At 41.4% G+C, this 21,291-nt stretch overlaps 1 protein-coding gene and 1 long non-coding RNA gene across 2 annotated transcripts in view; one reads left to right on the top strand and one right to left on the bottom strand.

Annotated features, from left to right (window-relative positions):
* AFF3 (ALF transcription elongation factor 3) overlaps positions 1–21,291 on the top strand; it is a 388,206-nt gene that overhangs the window by 24,507 nt on the left and 342,408 nt on the right. The gene's annotated exons all lie outside the window — the stretch shown is intronic.
* Positions 1–21,291, bottom strand: part of LOC143840236 (uncharacterized) — a 59,825-nt gene that overhangs the window by 15,805 nt on the left and 22,729 nt on the right. Inside the window, exons 2-3 of the long non-coding RNA XR_013232079.1 lie at positions 21,136–21,231; positions 20,372–20,409 (exon numbers count right to left, since the gene is read on the bottom strand). This is a non-coding gene — a long non-coding RNA (uncharacterized LOC143840236). The remainder of the gene's footprint in view (positions 1–20,371; positions 20,410–21,135; positions 21,232–21,291) is intronic.

The following is a 21,291-nucleotide window of genomic DNA, read 5'->3' as shown; positions in this document are numbered from 1 at the left end:
TGTCTGTTCAATAAGCTTCCTTTCTATATATATCTGCACTTTAGAGTCTTCCCCTTTCTGCCAATCTATCAGTACACCAACCAAAACCCTCCTGAGTATGGATTTCTGATGCACAATTGCACCCCCACACACCATAAGGTGCAAATTTTCCCAAGTTTTTTAAAAAATCAATAAGTAATGTATGAATAATGTCAACCTTAAACCTATCGAGCAATTTTCCTGACATACACTGTTTATGCTAGTAGAATGATTCCATTCCCAACATGGGTGGTGCCATTTACTGCTATATTTATCCTTCATTATACCGTTGCAATGATTCCTACAGCAGCACACAAATGGACTAGAGATAGCTTGTCCAAATATAGCATCTGTCTTGGGGAAGGTAATTGTACAGAGCCTGTTGTCACAAAAGACCCTCTAAGAAAATGTAGGATCCTTGATCTGACTTCAGTTTCCAGATGAGGCTTTTCCTTCTAAGATTTCCTCGATTCAATCACATCTAGTCAACGGTAGCCCTTCTTCCTCTCTTTAGACCCTGACTTTTGTCCTGTGCTGGCTAGTAACAATGCAAAATGTGTGGAAATGCAGGCCCCATATATCAATATAGAGGGCACATGCTCAAAATGGCAACCATACAGTAACACTGCAACCTCCTTTGAGTGATCATCAGGAAAGCAGTGCCCCTCTCGCCCTATAAGAGACTCTGATCTCTGTTGAGTATTATACTAAGAGCTCTCCTTGCCCTTAGCTTCTAAAGAAGAAGAGCTGTTTTTGAACCCCGCTTTTTCCTACTGAAGGAGTCTCAAGCAGCTTACAATCATCTACCCATCCTCTTCCCACAGCAGACGTCCTTTAAGGTAGGTGGGACTGAGAGAGCTCTGAGAGAACTGTGACTAGTCAAAGACCATCCTGCTGGCTGCATGTAGAGGAGGAATGAGGAATCAGACCTGGTCCTCCAGATTAGAGGTTGCTGTTCTTAACCGCTACACTAAGCTGGCTCTCAATTTGTATCAGATAAATAAAAAGGCAGAGAAATGAATGTCCCCATGGAAGTAAAGCCAAAATCAGGGGCATCTGAGAGCACTACCAAACCTAAGGGACCATTGCTCTGTTGTTCTCATTGTTGCCTGTATCCCTGGAAAGCTAGAAGATGTGCAGAGCAAAACCTCTGCATACTTGCTTAGTGGGAAAGGAAGCTCTTCAGTGCTTGGGCATGTGTTCTATGTCAGGGGTAGTCAAACTGCGGCCCTCCAGATGTCCAAGGACTACAATTCCCAGGAGCCCCTGCCAGCAAATGCTCCTGAGAATTGTAGTCCATGGACATCTGGAGGGCCGCAGTTTGACTACCCCTGTTCTATGGTCCAGAAACATGAATTTCCTGAATTTGTCACTGAAGCTTTAAAAGTTTTACTCTGTTTACAATCTCATAATTATACAAATTGGGATTCTCATCAGCAGCTGCCATAAAACCAAAACAACAAAACAAATTATCTGTGGAAAATGACCTATTGCAGAGTGTTTCTTTAATTCAACCCAACGTAAAGAAATTAACTGACACCAAGCAAGGACTGGCGTCTCATTATAGGCAGAATTTTATAAAAATCTAATGGCCAAGGGTTTATGTAGAAGGAAACTTTGGTCCAGTTTTTGCTTTTAACCCCAAAATATATTTTGCGACCCTCATACAAACCAAACATTTGACTGCCCCTCCCCACAGCATAGAAACATTAGAATAATGCTTTTTCACTACTTGAGTGCATTCTGAGTGCGATCTTTTATTGTAGATGGAGAAAAAGCTGTAAATCTTAGTATCTCAAGGATAAAACACACCTGACATCCATGCAAAAAATGAGCTACATGGTAAAAGACTCTGTGAATGATAAAAGGCAACAATTATGTTTGTTGCTCTTCCTAGGCAAAGTAGAATTCCTCCTTTTTATTGGTTGTGCTCTGACCAAAGCGAATCCAGCTATAATTGGTAGCAACCAGATGTTCTGAAGATATATTATCAAGCAGCTGAGAAGACCTACAAATATGTCTTGCTGCTGGTAGGCAACAGGTCAGGAAACAAAGTATAAACACATGCAGGAAACTCGCTAATCTATAGCAGCTACTAATGCAGAAAGATTCCTGCTTCTGTAGATCAATGATATAGGAATGATAGCGCTAATTCATATTTATGCACTTGAATTATCCAGGTAATTGGGGGGGGGGGGAACAGCCATATGACCTCATACCCTACACTTGGCAATCAGGAACAATATGGCTGATAAGTGTTTTGCGGTTTAATGCAGGAGGTCCTCATATAACCTTCTTCTGTCAAAACAAAGAGCATTCAAATTGCTACCCCACCAGTGTGTAATTAGATCAACACAAGGTCTATTTAGCTGGGTGCTCTCACTCTAGAGATAAGCTCAGGAGCAACAGATCAATGGAAGAAGGGAGATACATGCCCAAATTATAAAGCACCCATCTTGTTTGTGTCCTGCACCACAATATACTAGATTAACTTCTAAGCAGAATTCAAAATGCTATTACTGAGAAGGTTAGGCTCTTAAACAATGCTGAAACAAAGGTTGCATGATGTAAAGCTTCATCAGGGTGGTCTCCATGCCAACTCTCTGCCTGACAGACATAACTGAAGTGGGTTCTAAATGTAATAAGTTTAGCACTCATGAGGGGGGAGAAACTAATTTTTATGTACCCCAAGGGATATGGGAATAAGGTGGTTCAGAAAGGACGATATAAACAATTTACAGATGTAACAGACTTGCTGGGCCCATTCATTTGTAAGGACACAGTTGATAATTTAGAAGTGTTGAGAGTAGTTAGAAGCCAAGCCCGCATCACTGGGTTGGAGATTGGCCTCCCCTCAGCCTTAGGATTTCCGCTCTATAAATATGAGCCCTTCTTTCACTAGTTTCCTTCAGAAACTGAGGTTTTGAAACTTTAACCATCCCTTTCTCAAGCTAGCCTGACTTATCACAGAAGGCAGGTTCTAAGACATCTGGAGTCCCTGAAGACAGGTTCTTTCCCAACTAACACTCTAGGCCAGGGGTAGTCAAACTGCGGCCCTCCAGGTGTCCATGGACTACAATTCCCATGAGCCTCTGCCAGCGTTTGCTGCAGTCCATGAACAATTGGAGGACCGCAGTTTGACTACTCCTGCTCTAGGCTTTCTCAAACAGGGTTTCTTGATGGCCCTGCTGGAAGGGTTTCCTGAATGGGTGGGAGTTAATTTGTTAAACATTTAATGGTGATGTGATTATATATGGTTATATTGACCCCCCTTCCAAAATGGCCAGTGAAGGACCGAGAGGGAGTGGGAAGGGGAGGGGCCTCAGCTATGCTTCCCAATCGTATTCTGCATGATTGCACCACTTCTGGGGTTTCTCAAAGCCTGAGGAATGTTTCAGGGATTTCTCAATGGCAAAACAAAGTTGAGAAAGGCTGACTAGAAACAGAAACCATTTCTTTACATTTACTAGCTTAGCCTCCATCATAACAGCTTTCTTTCTCTCGTTCCCACCTCCTCACCCCTTCTAGGGATCCTGATTGGCTTTGTTCACACATCAAACAGAGCTAAAGGGCAGGACTTCTCACCATCCTTCATACTACCTTTACAAACTTGCATGATTTGAAACTAGAGGCATTTCCACATTCTCATTTTACTCACTGGTAAGTTTCTGTTTCTTGTGGGGGCGTCTGTTCTGCATGTGTTTTATAGGATATTGAATTGACTACTGCAGGGAGGTGCAGGATGGACCTCCAAAAAGGAAGAAGAAACAGTAACTTACGAGCAAGTAAAATGTGACTATTTGAAAGATGATCTACTCCCAGTCCACCTGGTAGTCAAGATCATTTTCTGAGATTTGGCTCAGGAAGATGGTTGGGAAGACAAAATGGCTCCGAAAGAAGCCCGGTTGAGCCATCCCTCTCAGCCGCCACATCAAAGACCACTGACCCTAATGCCACCAACAATGGATATTGGCTCACCTTCACCCCGCACAATGGCAAGAGTGCAGGAGGAAACCTTTGGTGAACTACCACCAATTACCAATGAAGGATCTGAGCCAAGTGACCCCTGAGGCACTTCCAAACTTGCTGAGACTGGGCTACCAGCAATCCTTTAGATCAGTGTCTTACTGGGACATTTTCCAGCCCTGCTTCATGAGCTATTATCATTTTAAATAAGGTGAGTTGCTATGAGAGAGAATGCTTTTTTATAATGATAACCTCCCCACAGCGGTTCAGCTGGCAGTAAAGTTGATACGTTTTTATCTTGCTTTTTAAGATCTTGCTTTAAAAAACTGGCGTTTGAGCATATATTAAGATCTTGCTTTTCATTTGTCAAGTGGCTCTTTATTTTTAACATTTTGCCCTTTTAAATTGCTGAGCTGTTGTTTTCATCTTTTACTATCTGCATCACTTCTGTCATCCTTGGTCATTTTAAGTTAATACTGGTGGGTTTTTCAGAGTTGGATATTCTTAATTATTTTTAAAGCTGTCTTGGAAGCCTTTGGGTTGAGTTCATGGCTGAGAAATAAGTTTAATAAATACACAATGTGATCACGGGGTTTTTAAATAAACGAAAAAGGTTGCAAGGAAGTGAAAACTCGGTTCTATGAGAAGAGAGCTTATTCTTTGTCTCCTCGTAATGGGTCTCAAATCACTCCAAATACATAGAAATTGAGCCATGATTTAAATATAGCAGTAGCAAGGCCAAAATGTTCACCAATGGCCATTTGTCCAGCATCTTTTTAAATCGGACTTCTACCTATACTAAGCAACTTTATACAATTCACCTGCAACATATTTAAAACAAGCCTGAAAATGGGGTTAGGTCATCCTGAGTATAGCTGAGGCCTGTTTGTATGGCAGTCCATTGTTGTACCCCGTTACACAAGCTGGGTTTTTCTTTATCTTTCATTCTAAAATGTCTCTGCAGATACATCATGATCTAAATGGATATGTTATACTGTGTTAGAAGTGTTGATTTAGAGTCCAGGGGCACCTTTAAAACCGAAAAAAGTTTTAGAAGAAGAGTTGGTTCTTATATGCCACTTTTCTCTAACCAAAGGAGTCTCAAAGCAGCTTACATTCACCTTCCCACAACAGACACCCTGTGAGGTGGGTGAGGCTGAGAGAGCTCTGATATCACTGCTCAGTCAGAGAAGTTTTATCAGTGCTGTGGAGAGCCCAAGGTCACCCCGCTGGCTGCATGTGGGGGAGTGCAGGATTGAACCCGGTGTGCCAGATTAGAAGTCCGCACTCCTAACCACTACACTAAACTGGATCTCACACCAAACTGGCTCTTTTAATTCAGGTATGAGCTTTCATGTGCATGCGCACTTCCTCAGATACAATGTCCTGGAATGGAAGTAATCATACCTTTAGGCAAGTGTGAGCGCAAATTAACATGCAGCAGAATGAAAATGGTTGTCAGGTTCCAGAGACAAATGGGGAAAAGCAGCCATTTGGATTTGTTTGTATTCCCTTGAAATTGAATTGCGTGGGAAACATCTTGTGTTCAATAAATGTGTTTACATTACGAGAATAATAGGTGTCTAGATAATCAATTGCTGACAGTGAGATCTCCCCTCTTGAATCTGTGTTTGTAATGACCACCAATTCCTGGGAGTTTTAAAAGGCATTCTGGAAAATGCATCTGAAGACAACTGCTCTAGTAGGATGACGTTCTCTCTTACAGTCCTGAGTAGGATTTGAAGCAGAAATGCTTAGATTGCTCTGTTAGATGTCACTGCAGGATACAGATTTTGTGTAGTGGAGTTGCAGGGTACAGGCAGTTATTTGCAAAGGAAGGTAGTAGGCCACCCCTAACTGTTTCTCTATTGCTGCAATCTGGAGAAGATTCAATGAATGCTTTCATCTCTATAATATCGACTTGGGATCAGATTTAAAAAAAACAACACAGAAGCTACTTTTCCAGGCACCACATTATTGCACGTAGCATGAAATAAATATCCAAATGCCCTGACAGCAAAATGTTGGTGCTCCTAACTCAAGAGTTAACTTTCAAGCAAGACTGCCAAAATATAGTACTGCTAACTATTCTGTCCCTCCTCTGACCTCGGGAAATGAATTAGAACTCACAATATTTCCTCAGCAGGAAGATCCTTTGCTCTCTGTTGCACCGTATTCAGCCCTGGCAGAGAGAAAGCAGCATCATTTACTGATTCCTACTTAATTACAGGGTATGTGTTTCACGCAGTGTTCTAAATTTTTGCTCTCCATACAGTCACCTGCATAGAAGGGAGCCATAAGTGGTGGGTAACCAGCCTATACACCACCAAGAATGTTGCTGAGCAGAGTGTTAACTGATAAATCGCGCATGAAATGTACACCCCTGGGTTGTTGTAGCTGTGTTTTCTTAAGCATTGTTGCTTTGGCACAGTTTCCACAGCATAACAATAATGCTGCCATTATCTTTTCAAAACGGAGGCCGCCGGAACTTGTTCAGCCCACAGCAAGAGTCTTTTATGTCTCTCCTAATGTCTTGGTTCTCAGACAGGCTAAGAGTTGGTGGTGATATGAATAGTAATCAGAGAAGAGCCTGTGCTGTCTCTTTACAAGGGACTCTGGACATTAGTGTCTCTGGGGGATTCCTGTGGCTGCAACTATGGAAAAAAGGAAAGAGCTCCAGTGTGGACACAACACTGTTCTGTTCCACCTGTACCAAAGAGCAGCATTGATGGCTTCAAACATCCTGTTCTTTTGAAAACGCAAGATAACCATCTATAGGTGGGGGGGACACTTTAGAGTAGACCACAAGTTAGTGGTATTGACAATGCCTTTTTATTTTATAAGGTAATTCAAGATCCTAAACAGGGAACCTACACTATGTAATCCAGGGTCCCTGAAACACATTGGGTTTTAAAAGGGCAATTGTAAGCCAGAGACATTCTTGATATGGCTCTCAAATTAATACCATAAAACCTTTTAAAAATATTAAATTATGAATAATTAAAAGACAGCATACAAAAGATACTGAGTAGCCTGAACTATGCATGTAATCTGCCCTGAGCCCTTGGGGAAGGGCAGGCTAAAAGTATATAAAAATAAATGAAATAAATAAAAAACCGGATAGGCTAGGAATTCTTTCCCAGTTTCCAACAAATTGCAGTGTAGGTTCCCTCCCTTATAGCGGCTGCAGCCATCTTAGGTGATGGGATACCCATGGCCAGGTAGAAAGTGCTCATCCTTCTCCCTTCCATGTGGATCACGTGTTCCATTGCAATGCAGATGACATTATTAAAAAAACATAATACTGCCTTTCTCCTTCTAGGCCACCGAAACAGTGAACATAAAATCAAACATGATAGGTAAAGGTAAAGGTATCCCCTGTGCAAGCACCGAGTCATGTCTGACCCTTGGGGTGACGCCCTCTAGCGTTTTCATGGCAGACTCAATACAGGGTGGTTTGCCAGTGCCTTCCCCAGTCATGGCCGTTTACCCCCCAGCAAGCTGGGTACTCATTTTACCGACCTCGGAAGGATGGAAGGCTGAGTCAACCTTGAGCCGGCTGCTGGGATTGAACTCCCAGCCTTATGGGCAAAGCTTTCAGACAGCTGCCTTACCACTCTGCGCCACAAGAGGCTCTTTCAAACATGATAGATATCCATAAATGATGAGTATAGCAAGTATAGTCATAGAGCCTGTATTAAAACCCATATTGTATTCCATAAATGTGACACCATCATTGAAAAGGACTTTTCTCAGGTTGCAGCCTGCCTGAACTGCTAAGATACGAAATCCCAAAGAAGATCTTCCGATGCAGATCTTAAAGTTTAGGCAAGTTCAGTTGTATCACCCCTGTTGATTTGCCACTCAGAGGTGGCTTTCTTCACTTGTATGTCAAACCGGCCCTTCCCATGACAGGTCACCTAAATAGTATGTTTGTTCTTTTTCCATGGGAAGCTGCAGTAATCTGAAAGGAGACCATCTATACTGTAGCACTATATGCAGGTTTATATTCCCTCCTCCTCAATCATTCTGGTCCAGAGAGGGGCAGATCAGGCTCTGTGTATTGCATTACCAGTTATTTTACTTAAAAGGTCTACAACAACCAATTTAAGAGAGATGACAAAGAGGATCTGTCTTCTTTTTATGGTATTCTTCATACAACAGAGAAAAAGAGGAAGGAGCTCAGTTTTACAGTGAAATGTAACCCCCCCCCCCCGATGATTGCTGTAAAGGAAACACACACTCTGAAATGTCACTCTTGCTGTAAAAGAAAAAAAAACCTCATGAAATTTGTCTCAGCTCTTTCTCTCTGTCCTCAGCTGAACTGATATTTGCCCTAGTTATCTATCTCTCTCAGAATGGCAGCTGGGAAATAAATGATATCTTTCAGTGGCTAAGGTGAAAACTTAAATGTGGACATCTTTGCTCTACTGGCATAATAATCATTCTTCCAAGGAGGGATGCAATTTGAATCCTCACACTGCTTCTACTATAATGTTCCTTAGTACTGAATTTCTAGCCAGTTGTACAAAGATCATTGGCTACTAAAGTCATTGCTTCCATTGACTTGGTCTCCCCTCCCCTAATAAATACAAGTAAATAAATTAATGTCTTATATACAGTCAGGCTGTACAGCTGATGCCAGAGCTGTATGGATGCTAGTGAATACTAAGGAGCTGACAGGGTGCTTTAATAAAAGATTTAATGCTATTCTTTGATCCCTGTAAGGAAATAATTTTGACCTCTGCCATTCTGCTATTCCAACAGCAGGGGGATTTTGGTGGCATCAAATATATAACAAAGCTGACATTTCTCCCTACAGCCAAATTCACCTACCCTGCGGATTATGAGGACTGCCGTTGTCCTTTCAGAGATGAGGAATGGGTGAAAGAAATGTGAACAGGTTAAGGCAGCATGACAACTAGCAGGAGGTGTGTGATGGATGGAGCCAGGGCTTGAATGGTACACAAAACTAGATGGCTGTTTCACTTGGTTGTGGTATTGTGATGCCATATCAACCTTCATTAAGGGAGCTCGTTCCACCAGTTTGGGGCTGTGGATGAGAAGACTCTGGTCTGGTCAAAGCTAGATGGACCTCTTTGGGCCCAGGGATCACCAGGTTGTTGGAATAGGTAGAGCATGTCGCTCTTCAGGAAGTATAGGTGAGTAGATGGTCCTTGAGGTGCACAGGACTGCATATGGCTTTGAAGGTGAATACCAGCGCCTTAAATGTGATCCGGTATTTGATTGGTAGCCAGTGAAGCTGTTGGAGAATCAGGGTGTTATGAGCTCTCCATGGTGCTTGAATAAGTACACGGGTGACTGTATTTGGGGAAATGCTTAAGAGTTTCCCATATTGGTTAAGTGTTGGGTAGGGTTGCCAGCTCTGGATAGAGAAATATCTCAATTAGGGGGTCGAGCCTGAGAGGGCAGGGTCAAATCCCCACTGTGCTATTACATTGCTGGGTGACTTTGAGACACTTTTTCTCAAGTTACCCTACCATACAGGGTCGTTCTGTGGATAAAATGGAGAAGGAGACCGATATATACTGCATGAGGTAAAAAAAAGGATTACAGAATAAGTAAAATTGCAGGATGTGTTGAAGATTACTTGGAAGATCAGAAAAGAATTCTCCAAGCCAAGTTTGACAGGTGTTTATTCTCCGTGATAGCAAATGACTTAGGCTCAGCTGTCTCTATGGGTTTTCTAAGCTTATTTTGTGTTGAACAGGCATTTCTTGCTCGAGATGCCAAATTACTCTAGTTCTGTGCCTGGAGGGCTCAATAATCTGGTTTCTTATGTTACCTAACTTGAAGTATGGAGAAACCTGCTTCAATTTGCATGGCACTATATAAATGTGTAGCATGTTCAATTTCTACACCAACTCTTTCTAAGGCTTGGAGTAGGTAATAACAATAACATTTTTTTAAAATAGCAAAATTATATTACCCAATTAAATTAAATTTTAAAACACCTGCACTTAATCTTGGTTATTGAATGCTAGTCCACACAGCAAAGTTTTATAGTTCTTCTGGAAAGTATATTTAAGGCTCATACTGGGATCTCTAAATGGACTTCTACAAGCACCTCTCTGTGCCCTTTCCTTCAGTTGCGAATTGAATCGGGGATTCTTGTGGGTATTTTCTTTTTCTTTTGGGCTGCAGGTGCACAGATTTTACAATCATTGCCTGCGAATGGATGGCTGCACGTCATTATGTAGAACTGGGGAAGAAAGAATGTGCAACACTTGTTTTATCCAAGGTTCCTTAAATACGAGGGACTGGCCTTCCTGTCTGGATTTGCATGCTTTTGGCTTTCCTTCCTGCATCAGCCCAATCCTTTGATCGATTTGTTGATAAACCACCAAAGAGAAAATAAAAACACTTGATAACTGTTTCCTTTACAAATCCAGATTGCCTGGGCAAGTGCTGACCTACATACTTCTGAATACTGAATGGAGGATGTTTATCCTGCAAAATATTCTGACCCACTTTTAAACTGCAATCATACCAATATGATTTGTTGAATATGGTGCTTCTTTTAGCTTTGCAGGAAATCTGTTAGTGTATTTTGTCAAGTAGATCAGAGTTAAATAATAATCCCCATGAGCTGTTAAAAATGTGAAATCATTCACTGACTTTTAATTTTAAATTTTAAACTGATGTTGCATCCCTATGAAGACCTGTGATCTGGGGTTTCTTGATGGCCCTGGAAGGGTTTCCTAAATGGGTGGGTGTTAATAAATGTTTAATATATTTTTTAAATTTGTTAAACATCTTTTGAGTGATGTAACCACCCGTCCTCCCACAGTGGCCAATGACGGGCCTAGAGGAGATGGGAAGGGGAGGGGGCCTCAGGTGGGCATGTACACAGCTATGCTCCCCAACTATATTCTGCATGATTGTGCCACTTCTGGAGTTTCGCAAAACTGAAAGAATATTTCAGGGGTTTCTCAATGGTAAAAAGTTGAGAAAGTTTGCTGTGGAGTCTTATGGACTCTTTGTGTGGGGTTGACCCCCAGAATGCAGTGCAGAATAGAATGCTGATACTAGAAGAGTCTGGTAGGATAAGGAAGTGATTGTTTGGTTTGCAACCAGGGCCTATTCTGCACACAATATATAATACACTTTCAGTGCACTGTAGAAGTAGATTATGCTGTTCTGCACAGGAAAATCCAGCTGCCAAAGCACATTGAAAGTGCATTATCCCATGTGTGCGGAAAGGGCCCTGGAGGCATCCTACTGCTTTCAGAATGGTGACGGCAACTGGGGGTGGGGATCCCATTCTATGGAATTTCATTATTTTCTTTCCGAGGAACAGACAGACATAAGGGGATACTGGGGGAGTGTTGTAAATATGCACAGTGATATTTCCGCTGTGAGGACTGACTAAGGAGGTTTTCCCTTGTGGCTTGACAAAAAGTAGATGACCCTAGGGTAGGATTGCCAACTCTGGGTTGAGAAATATCTTAATTAAGGGAGTCGAGCCTGAGAGGGCAGGGTTTGTGGACAGGAGGAACTTCAGTGGGATAAAATGCCATAGAGTTCACACTCAGATGGCCATTTTCTCCTAGTGAACTAATCTCTGTTGCCTGGAAATCAGTTATAATCCCAGGAGGTCTCCAGCCACCACCTGGAGGTTGGTAACCCTATCTTAGCAGAGGGTTGAAAAAAATAATAGAATTCACACAAGGACTTCATTTAAGCATTTGAAAGATGGATGAAGAACAAGAGTCAACACAGCATAGAAAGCTGCTGCTCAAATGAGGAATCTCGTTTATTTCTATCCCGATCAGAAAACGTGGATGAAAATGGAACATTCAGAAGCAGCTTGGTATAGACATGGCAAAATTATATCCCCCCCAAAGAGAGAAATCATTATGCAACAAGCATCTTCCAGCTCTGGGACAGGCAGAAAAATGAGTTTTGTTCCACATGCAGGTGCTTCATACTGAGTCAAGCCATTGATCTGACAAAATTCACCGCAGTCTGCTCTGTATGGCAGCGACTCTCCAGCATCCCAGGCAGAAGCTGCCCACATCACCTGCTATCTGCTTCTTTTAACTGGAGGTGCTGAGGGCTGAAACTTAGACCCTCTGCATACTAAGCAGGTATTCTGTCGCCAAATCATAGCTCTTCTCTGGCTCCAGTGGCTTCGTGCGCTTAAAATGCATTACCAAACAAATAAATACCTTGAAATAGGAGTACACTACAAAATGCACCGATTTGGAGATTTTATTTATGGTCAAATGTTTATATAAGGAAGAAGCAATGCAAATCAAGATGCCTGGTGTGAAAATTGAATGTTATCTACAAGCCTGTAAACTGATTACTCAGAAGCTTCTCTGGTCCAAAATAATAAAAAACCTGACATCCTTTGAAAATGTGTTACATTCTTAGAAATTCTAGGAGGAGCTGTTTATATTCAGTTATTCATTTAATAGTAGCTGTTATCAGGCACGTGAGAGGCTGGTATGGGTGAAAACATCCCATTTTCAGTACAGAAGGGTATTTCACAACCAGGATCTTTGTTTTCTAGATGTGTTACTGCTAAGAGACAGTTTCTCAGTTTTTAGTCAATGGCACTTAACCCCTTCAAATGTTTTTAAAAGAATTTGTAATATGTGGGGAAAGGGCCGTGCCTAGAAAGGGTCTGTTTTTATCCATCTGATGGATCAGGATTCTATAATTTTTAGGTGGCGAATGTATGAAAACCCAAATATTAACAATTTTTAAAGAATATTTTCAAGGTTGCCAAAATTTGTATTGCTCCGTTCAAGGCATGGCCATATATGATCACCAGCCCCCGCCCCCTTCCAGAAGCAAAAACAGCTTCAAAATGGAATCGCGCAGAATCTTTCACATCAAATACAGAACAGTGGGCTTTGCTAATCATACAGACTAATGAAACCTCCTCGCTAGATGGGGTTGCAAGATTTCCAGATAGGGTCAGATCCTTCCAAGCAATTCTGCAGGTAACATTATGGGTGGGTGGGTTGGTAGGACGGCTTGGCCTGGAGAAGCTGGCTGTTTTAAATTGCCTCTTATCTTCTTTGAAGTGTGATTGAGCTCATAGTAAACAAAGAATTAAACACATACGGAAATGTAGTTGAAAACAGTCCCATGTTCTTTAAATGAAAATGTCATGTGCCCCACTTTGGAACGAAAACATATTTGCCACTCCAAAATGAAGCAAATATTTCCTTCTGAGGCTGTTTCAACTCAGGAAAATAGTGTGTGTGTGTGTGGGAGGGGGGGGGTAAGAGGCAGGAGTCTCCCCCACCCTTGGCACTGTGGTCTTGAGCGGAATTGGACCCCTGCAGAGTTTTTAAAAGCCATTACTTGCAGCTGCCTTGAAGAAAATGAAATCAGGTCTGGCCTCACTCCTTAAAAACCATATTGTGTAATTTGTTCTTAGACATGAGCCAGACTCAGGAGCAAATTGCTTAAAGCAACTGAGCACAGCAAGAAAAGACAGAGAAAGGGAGGAATTTTGCTGCCCATATCCACACACTCCTTCCTTGCAAAATTAGACCATCACCCATTCTTTTATGGCGAACGGGGAAGTCATCTGCATGCATATACACAACAGTATCCATTATCTGTAGTTTGACTATCAAGAATACTGTATTATTATTACTCATCACCCAAAACCAGATTCTGAAGTAGAGGTCCAGTTCAGTCAGTGATACAGTTGCCTATTACAGGTTAATCCAGAGATTTTGGGGGTGGAGCCTTTGAACTATAGGGTTTGGGAATGGGAGATACTTCAGTGGGGTATAATGCCATAGAGTCCACCTTCCAAAATGGAAAATTTCTCCCCTGTTATCTAGACAGATGCCCAATTCAGATCAGGACAACAACATGAGGAAAGGGAAGGGGAATCATCCCCATGAGATTTGTTTTGACCAAAATTGATCTACAGAGCTGCTATTTGCCTCATCGGGGCCAACTTCCAGGTCCATACATGGTACCTTCATCGTGTTTTAGTAGGCTAGGCTCAAATCCCTCTTTGGCTATCAAGCTTACATGGTCTGTCTTCTTGTTGTGAGCTTAAAAGGGGGTCACATATATGCCAACTTGAAGTCCTTGGTAGAAGGGTGGTGGAACAGAATATACGTTACGATTTGCTGGCATGTTTTCATCACATTGGATTCTAAATGTAGACTCCAAATTTGCACTCCGCATCTTTGGTTTTCTCCCTCCAGTGCTCAGGACTCCAATTGCCGCATGTGTTTTGCATTTTCTCAGGAGCTTGGGCAGTTGTGCCTCCTGTCATGCCTTTCTGGATTTTTTTTTTGGGGGGGGGTGCCTGGGCATGCACAATAATGTGCCATAATGCAATAAAAAATTAAAGATATTAAAAAGTCACATGCCCCACACCTCTCGATTTCCATGGGACTCAAAATACCGAAGCAAGGGGGGGTGTTTCTTGTGTTGATATGTGCTCAGTCACAATACATGCATGAATACAAAACACGTTGGCCACCATTACACAACACCATTTTCTGCACCGAAGTTACAAAGTGCTCCGTGGCACCTTAAATCATAATATGCATTTAGATGATGGAGATGGAAATGGGGAAGGCGGGGGTGGTGGTGGATGTGGAGCTCTCTTTTTTGACTTCTATCTTTCTGGCACGTATCCAGAAAGTGGGCACTTTTACTGCAGATTCGTGTTGTAATGCAATCATGATAAAAAAAAAATTAAAAGGAGGGGAGGACGGGAGGAGAAGCAGATAGTAGGCAGAGTTAATATATCATCACTTGAGCCAGAAATGGAGGAGGAAGCAGACTGGAATCCTGCACTTACTCGTTGAATAATTGCAAATTCCCTCCCAGGGGAGGGGGAGAAATTGCGTTTTCTGATTATTCTCAAACCTCATAGCAAACAGGGATTGCATTCAGACCTGCTCCTTAAGAGTCTGATTTTTGTGTGGGAGTTTTGTTATTCTGGGGGACTTTAGGGAGGCCATTGTGGCATTTTTCACAGCTGGGGAAACAATGAGAGAAAGTGTAGTAAAAAAAGGAACTTGTGATTTGTAGTGGAATCAGCTTCTGTTCTGCTTCTAAGCTTGAACCATTTGATAATGATATAACATTTTGTATAGGTAGGCATAGAAATCTCACCGTTTTGAAATTTTCATGATATGTTGATGAGACCTACACAATTGTTTAAGTAACTAGAGTTAGGCAGGTCTGCTAATACTTAATGTATGTAGTTTAGTCTCACTCATGCAGACCAAATGCATTTCTAACAGACCCAATGTTACAGCTGGCTCTCTGCTTATTTTCCAAGGCAGAGGATGGCATCGTCATACTGCTACACTCAGTGAGGGCACTCCTAGAATGAGTCACTTGATGGTTCTGGGCGTACTTGAACAGCTTGAGATTTTGCTTTCCGTGTCTTCAGTGGAACAGATGAATGGTGTAACGGCAGTGCTTTCTAAGAGGAAGGCATGAAATCCTTACATTTATAACAAAAAAGTGTCATAAACCTCATTGTAATTCAAGCTTGAACTGTTCACCCTGTGCATGTCCAGAAACTCATTCCCTAATACTAGATGCAATGATCTCTGGAGGAAGATTCTCCATCTGTTTCCTTATGATGTTAAGCTGTTAGTGCTGTTCATCATTTTATTACAGCTACTAGTTTATGCTAAGCTATGGTTTTCTTCTCTGGCATTAAGAATTTGTCTGGATAAAAATGGGGTATGCATGTTAATACAGATTGATTCTCAAAACATCTGTATTTATTATTTTGTTCCATATCTAAGGATGGCTGAAACATTCAGTCTTTGTCTTCAGGAAATTATTTAAAACGAATGGCTTGAATATTCCTTTTAAGCTTAATCACAGTCATTTCAGTTAATGCAACCTAATTAATCATAACAATAACTAATACAGTGATAACCCAATGTATCCTGAATCTGCAAAGTTTATATATATGCTTGCAATTTCTTGAGCAGTGTAGTTATTTAACATAATTGTACTTAGGCAGCAGACTGTTGATTTGTGAGCACTCTGATTTTAAGGAGGCTGATGCCCACAAAATATTTTTGTAATAAGGGAAGGGCCATGGGTAGAGAATTGCAAGCAGACATTCTCAGATTCAGTCCCTGGCATTTCTATTGAGAAGGATCTCTTAGTGAGTGATGGGATGGGAAAGATTCTGGAGATTCACAGCCAGTTGGAGTAGATAAAACTGACCATGATAGATCACTCAGTATCCCTGAACAGATGAACTGTCTGAACACTAACTGACAGTGCAGGGAGGGAGAGAAAACATAAGCCCCCCTACCTCTGCAATCACTGAGTCCGTTTCCACCTGCTAAAAACGTTGCAATGGCCACCTTAATGTTCTGCAGAATCAAAAGCATTTTACACTGAAATCTTGCTATTTAGGTGCATATCTGAATGTGCTCCCAGTTTGCGAATGCTGTTAAAACTGGAATTCCTCCCCCTCCCTTGGGAGGGAATTCATATTTACCGAATGTTGAAGCTCAAAAGTTGAGTTGGCTCCCTCCTCCATTTCCTGCCTCAAATGATGATGTATCAACTCCAACCAATAGTCTGCCTCTCCTCCTGCCCTCCTCCTGCCCTCCCCTCCGTATTTTTTTATTTTGAACAGGATCACGTTGCAACACTAATCTGCTGTAGCATAAGCACCAGCTTCCTGGGGATGCTCCAGAAAGTTGAAAGTCAGTTCCACACATGCCCTGCCTCTCCGGTCTTCCCCTCCAGCATCTAAACACAACTTTTAGGGTGCAAAAAGGCACTTCATAAATTTAATGCAGAAAACAGTTGTGTAATAGCAGCCGATGTGCTTTGTCTTTCTGCATGCATCAATGCAAGGACCCCCCCCCTTGCTTGGGTGATTTGAGCGCCATAGGAATCAAGGGATTGGGGGGGGGGGGACATTTTCTTTTTTTCTTTATTTTGATTGCATTACAATGTGAGCTTGCTATTGCTGCCATGCTAATTTTTCTCCCCCACTCACCTGGCCCAAGCAATTGGCTGCAGCCAAAGATCCACACTGAGGAACAAGACAAGCTACTGAACTTAGCCATCCTTCACTGCCATTGCTTGAATGCCCTCACTGCCTGCAATTGGTATGATCCTGTGTGGCCATTCAGGTGTGTTGCTAAGACATTTGAGCATGCACTCTTGCAGCCAGTACATGCTCAAAGTCAAGCAACTCACACACGCACACCAAGTTTCTTGTGGTAATGAGGCAGAACATGAAGGCAAAACTCCCTTATAGTCCCAGGCCTTGATGTGCCAAAGCCCCATAATTTCATTTACATCTCTGTATGACTTGTTATGTATGCAGGCATTGAACTGTGTGTACGTCTATTCCATTGCAGGCATTGTAGTTTAGCCAATCAATGACGTCCTAGAACAATGAACTGTTGCCTAGAACAATGAACTGTTGCCTTAATGTTGGCTCCATTAAGGACCAATAAGGGTCCTTGGTGACTGTATATAAGTTCACTATAGTCCCATGTTCTCTATTCAGTGTTTCTGGTTGAAGTCATGTTAATAAAGATCTGTTGTTTCCGAAGAAACTGTGTCTATGTCTTATTTATTTATATTTATTTATCATACTTTTATACCGCCCTCCCCGGAGGCTCAGGCGGTCTTACCAAACCCACAGACTTAATATGACTCCGTTCCATTTCTTATGTCTCTTGGAACTGCAAGTCATTAAGAGAAGTCTTCTATAATTTTATTAGGCACAAAATCCTGAACGAAAGTCTAGTTTTCCATGCTAGGAATGCAGCATCACTGATCATTGGGAGTAAACATATGCACAAGCACTTTTTCTGTACAGGACTAGGATAAGGCAACTTTAGGTATTCAGGTGACAGAGCCTGCTTTGCTTGTGTATTAGGCTGAGGCAAAGCACAAAGCTGTAGTGTTTCTTCCTTTTCTTTCCTGCCCTTTTTCTTTAACCTCTGCCTCTATATTCATGTGACACTTTTCTTATTGACATGCTACATCAGCACAAGACTAGTGATCGAGAAGGAGGAGGGAGGAGAGAGGTGATTTCATGCAAACTTCTGATTTATATTAACTAAACTAGCCAATATTGGTTTATCTATTTTAAATCATATACTGTTGTAAGCATCTTCAGATGGAATGGCAGTTGATAAATAATAGTATGTATGAACCGATTATCACAGTGATCTTTACCAACAAAATGGCTGATCAGCAGTGAAATTTGGACATTACCACAAAATCTATATGATGAATAATGAACACCCAAGATACCCTGGGGCCAAATTTTCACCTGTCCTGCAGCGCTTCAGGATTTCCTTTGCTGTACCAAAACCAGATTGGTATCCCATTGCCTGATAACTAAAATTTCATTTTTGCCTGGGAAACTTTATGTCCATTAACCATGGCAAGTACTGTATGTGCTACTGTTAGGCCTAAAATCTTTGTACAAAAGCCAAAATAACAAAAGTTCCAATAATCCAAAATAAGTCAGGCAACAAAACTGGATGAATCAAAGAGAAAAGTTTATTTTGTGTAAAATAGGGAGATCAGAACAGCACAGCAAAGATGGCTGAAACTGTGATCTTCGACCTGCCAGGGCTGGAGAAAAGGTTTTAATGCTTCGCATTTCCATGCTCTTACAGTATCCATCATTGATTGGTACATGCACAGATGCTAAATATTTAGGATGGCATTGGGTTTGTCAGATATCAGATCCATTGTTTGGATTCTGCTCTCATAAGTCAAAAGAACTCTCACTCTGGTGTTGGGAGTGGGCATCATAGCATCATTTCCATAATCATTCGCATGGGAATTACTCTTGGATGCCCTTTTTCTCCTTAGAACCTAATGGGCCTCTTTGGATTAGTGCTACTGGATTCTGTGAGCCACGCAGTGCATGTGCTGTCTCCGTTTGTCCACAATATTACCTCTGAGTGAACTCTGGTAACTTTTGGTCAGCCTGGGCCAGAATACATACAGGTTACGATTCATCTTAACAACTATACAAAACAGTGACAATTAGTACTCTTACAAACTATGGATCTAATAAGAAATAATCTGAAGTATTTTCTCTCAGACCTATCACTACTGATTGGTTCAATACAAATACTTGCAGTTTGCAAGAAAAATACAGAACATTCCATCATCTTCTCTCTTATAGCAGCTTTGATGTCATGAAGAAATTCAGATAAACCCAATTGTGATTTCAAGTCTTAGCTGTCTCTTACTCTTAATGGAGTTCATGTCAAGATTAAAATCTCTTCGTATTGTACAAGTATGAAAACTACAATGATCAAATTATGGGGAAGAATGAAAACAATACTGTCTTTATGCCCAACTAATGGAAAATCTTTATCAGCATGCAACACAAAGGAAAAAGAAGGGAAGTGAAAATCATCGAGATGTGGAGAACAGCAAGATAAGGCCACAGATGATGCTGGATTTTGTTCTTTGCCCAACTGTTCATGCACCCTCACCCCTGCTTTACAGTTGAGTAGGCAGATTCATACATAATCAGGTTCCCCCCCAAAGGTTGTTATTAGTAGGACACATTACCTCACATGGAGAGGGAGGTCTGATCCTTCTAGTACTTCATCTTACATATGTGTATGTTCATCTTTTCAATTTTGGAAAGCTGGAAGCCTCAGCCTCCAGTTCTTCAAAGTAGGTACCTGCCTACCATGCAGAAAGGCTGGCGCTATGGCTGACCCAAGCTGCATGTCATCCCTTTTAGCATATAGAGGATGCACTAAAATTTTATCTTTCTCTGGGGGTGCCAAGATTGGAGAGTATATTACAAAGAAAGGTGTATTGCTTCTGTGTTGGAGAGAACTGTTCTGGAAATTAGAGATATGATTGCTTGTTTTGGCATTTCATTCTGTCAGAGGAAAGCTGTTTTTCAGCTGGGTGAAAATTGAAGGTAATGGGTGCATATACAATTCCCTCCCCATGCACAGTTTTGTTATTTGGATCCCAACCACTTTTCTAGAGAGCTTTTGAAATAGATGGAACCCAGTTGGATTTTTATTGACTGTGCTTTGGTTCTACTGGAGTTTAATTGCATTATTGTTGATATTCTTTTTACAAGAACATGTGTCCCTGGAGCAGCCTTACATAAAACTGTACTATTGGTCTTTAAGGGTCAGTTGCGGCATTCCAGGGTTCCTGGGGGAGGTCTTTCACATCACTTACTTCAAAGCAGAAGTGTGTAGGAATTCCCTACACATATGTGCTATTTAAAAATGCCAAGTTTATGAACTAATGTGGTTAAATATTTCTTCTTGAAACACAAGTATAAAAATAAGTGATAGAACTGAGCAGGAAGAGGAGGAGAAGAGCATATACTCTGCTTTTCTCTACTTTAAGGCATCCCAAAGTGGCTTACCTTGTGAGGTAGGTAGGGCTGAGAGAATTCTGAGGGAACTGTGAACAAATACAAGAAAATTATGTGAAAAATACATTAAACTGGGCCCCTTATACCAGAGAGGACTGGTTATTGGGTGTCTGATTAGAGGGTCACGCTCTTAACCTTTAGCAAGGCAGTCAAATATGTTTCAGAGAATCTCTTTGTATCTTATTTTGTCATTATTTTGTTCAGCTCTGATGATGAAGTGTCAAGATTATGTTGCTTCAGTTAGTATGTTTTCCAGTAAGAGATCATTAACAAGATAAGGACGTTTATTGTCACATCTCGGTAGCTATGTGAAAAATATGTTTGTATACAGCTGCTTTAAAAACTGATTTGGGAAACCTTCCATATCAATCAATTTACCATCATAAGTAGACTCTTACCAAACTTCACAGAAGGGAATTCAATAAATCAAACAGTTGTGGAATTTTGCCCTGTAGACCTGAAGACATTGCAAAAGTAGAGCTTTCTTTTAAAAATATACTCTTATTTAGCATCTCAGACCAGGTATAGCTGTGTTCCCCAACAAAGTATTACAAACAAAAGCCTAAAACAGATGTGAAAGTCTTCATGTGGACAGTGAAACTGTCAGCTTATCATAGCAAGGCTATGTGGATGTTGGACCGATTGCCTGGGTAACAGAAAGATGTGCCACCTTCCCTTGCATTCAGAGAGAGGACAATGCAATGGCCATGTTTGTCATTAGGGATGCAATCATAAAGACAAATAGGATTGGATACCTTGACATCTTCATGTTGCGATTCCTGATTGACTGGGCTCATGCAGTGGAAAAAGTCCTTTCTAGCTTTCTATAACAGCAGAAGATTGGGAAACAGCTATAAAAAGGTAAGGGAAAAAAATGTGAGAAAGGTGAAAATATAACGGTTTTCCATGAA

The sequence above is a fragment of the Paroedura picta genome, chromosome 6 (genome assembly GCF_049243985.1).
Source record: "Paroedura picta isolate Pp20150507F chromosome 6, Ppicta_v3.0, whole genome shotgun sequence".
Classification (NCBI taxonomy): Eukaryota; Metazoa; Chordata; class Lepidosauria; order Squamata; family Gekkonidae; genus Paroedura; species Paroedura picta.
The sequence above is the reverse complement of the archived record's forward strand: the minus strand, read 5'-3'. Positions and strand labels throughout refer to the sequence as shown.